The following is a 2,601-nucleotide window of genomic DNA, read 5'->3' on the forward strand; positions in this document are numbered from 1 at the left end:
GGAAACTGAAAGAAGCCCGTCGTATATATGTATATATATATATGTATGTGTGTCTGCGTTTGTCCCCCCAACATCGCTTGACAACCGATGCTGGTGTGTTTACGTCCCCGTAGCTTAGCGGTTCGGCAAAAGAGACCGATAGAATAAGTACTAGGCTTCCAAAGAATATGTCCTGGGGTCGATTTGCTTGACTAAAGGCGGTGCTCCAGCATGGCTGCAGTCAAATGACTGAAACAAGTAAAAGAGTAAAGAGTGTGACACTGTGAGTAGGTGTTTTCTATTATAGATTCGAGCTGACCAACACCTTGTGAGTGGAGTTGGTTGAGAAAAACTGTAGGAGCTCATCAAATATATATTATATATCTATGTATGTATACATGCATATACTCAATTGTGTAGGTAGGTGGTGTCATTGTTGACATATGCCAATGAAAACATGTCTGGCTGTTTGTGCACAGTATAAATGGGTCGCTGTTTTTGTATGTAACTGCTGTAAAAACATATTCATAACACCAAGGGAAATATTACCTTATTTAGAAACAAGTGAGGGTTGGCAACAAGAAGAGCATATGTAAAAAAAAATTACCTCAGTAACATTTATATGGCCTATGCAAGCATGGAAATGTGGATGGTAAAATGATGACAGGATATGATTTGAAGAAGATTTGGCTGCTATTTTTCGCAAGTAAAGCAACCATGTAGAGCAGTGTTACTCAACCTCTTCTAGTTCAGTATTTTCTTTCCCTCAAATAACATTTTATATCCTCTGCATATTTTGCATGTGTGCACACATGCACACAGAGAAAGCAGATTATTTTATTCAAGCAGAAACCAACTTTTCACAGAGCTTTATAATCTGTTTTCTCATGATATCCCATCCACCATGAGCCTCTGTTCTCAAGCTAAATTTTTATGGAGATTACTAAAGAATCACTAAATTATTTTATATTATTAAAGTGCATAAAAAACTCTTAGAACACTTATATTATTAAAGGATATAAAAAACACTTAGAACAAAGAAGTTTACAGCATGAGTTTTAAATTAATTAGCTTTATTAATGTATCATTATACTCCCAAATCAAAAGTTAATTATTGAACAATAATAAATGGCTTCCTTATATTTGATGAGATTTTGCCAACTTAAAAATATAAAGTTAGATATTTGAGAAAGACAACCTTGTATCTCTGCTTTTACACGTTTCTAATCTACATTTGTACTATTATATGGAACCTTACCATAACAAGCTATAAGGAAAGAAATGCTAACTAACTACTTTACTTCTTACAAAGGCATATCTATGTGATATAAAAAACAAAACAATAATGACCTACTCACATTCTAATCCCAACAAAGATTTTATTTTGGAAAATGTATTTAAAATGCAAGTATTGTGTCTAATTTAAATATTTATGTAATAAAAAAAAAAACAACCCAAAACCAACAAAAGAGAGCAAGACTATATCTTCTAAAAGTTGTTCTAAGAACTGAGATGTACAAACTAGATATTTCTTTGCTGAAGTGGTCTTATAAGAATGAAACATCTGGGGTTGTCACTCTACTTACTAACTCTGTACTTACACCTTAACTATTTACCTCAATTTAATTTTAAACACTTAGAACAAAAAACTTTACAATCAATTTAAATTTTAGGGTTTTGTTTCTTGCCTTTTCTGACAAGTGTCATCCACATTGTTTTATTCTGATTATGAGTGTAATTTCAATTGATTAAAAATTCTTTGTGGTTTCTCCACACTTATGTTAGCCTGTACTAAACAATATGTATGCATGCAAGCATGCATAAATGAATATATTTTTCTTCATTCGTTTTGTCATTTTTTTTTAAGCAAGAATGGATCAGACAAATATATATTATTGGAGCATTATTTTACAGTTGGATGCACTTTCTGTCCCTAGCCCTAACTAGTTTTTTTCAAATAAAGGATTGTTTTTTTTTTATATTCCACTAGTCTTTGAAAGAACAACACTAACAGACAATTTGTTGACAGGGAATTGTCAACAAAGTTCACCATAGACATGCACATGCACACACACACACACACACACACAATTTGTAGAGTTTCTGCCAACAAAATCACTTACAAGGCATTGGTTAGCCTGTGACTTACAATAGAAGACACTTGCTTAAGGTGTCACAGTGGGACTGAACCTGAAATTAAGTGGTTAAGATGTGAGCTTCTTAATCAGTCATGTCTGTGCCTAATAAACGTGTGTGTGTGTGTGTGTGTGTGTGTGTATATGAGCTTTTGTGTAATGTGGATATATATACATACATATATATATACATACATATATATATAAGAGGATTAAATATCAACTTAGATGTACTGCTAGCTATCTACTTTATGAAAGCATGACTAGACAAAGAGGTAAGGAGATATAAAACATAGAAAGTTATGTATAGTTTCAGGGGTATAGATTTATAGAACAATGACTTAGGGAGGGCAGGAAGCATTTGAGATTATAGCTTTCTAAACCTAAACTAATCTACTTAGATGGAAACTAGATTGTATTCCTATAATAAAAAGAGAGAGAGAGAGAGAGAGAGAGGGAGAAAGAGAGAGAGAGAGAGAGAGGGAGA

The 2,601-nt window shown here is 33.1% G+C and overlaps 2 protein-coding genes across 4 annotated transcripts in view; one reads left to right on the forward strand and one right to left on the reverse strand.

Moving 5' to 3' along the window:
• Positions 1-2,601, forward strand: part of LOC128247040 (uncharacterized) — a 66,648-nt gene that overhangs the window by 30,786 nt on the left and 33,261 nt on the right. The window lies entirely within an intron of this gene.
• Positions 1-2,601, reverse strand: part of LOC106874334 (major facilitator superfamily domain-containing protein 12) — a 78,338-nt gene that overhangs the window by 15,451 nt on the left and 60,286 nt on the right. The window lies entirely within an intron of this gene.

This window comes from Octopus bimaculoides, chromosome 2 (genome assembly GCF_001194135.2).
Source record: "Octopus bimaculoides isolate UCB-OBI-ISO-001 chromosome 2, ASM119413v2, whole genome shotgun sequence".
Lineage (NCBI taxonomy): Eukaryota > Metazoa > Mollusca > Cephalopoda > Octopoda > Octopodidae > Octopus > Octopus bimaculoides.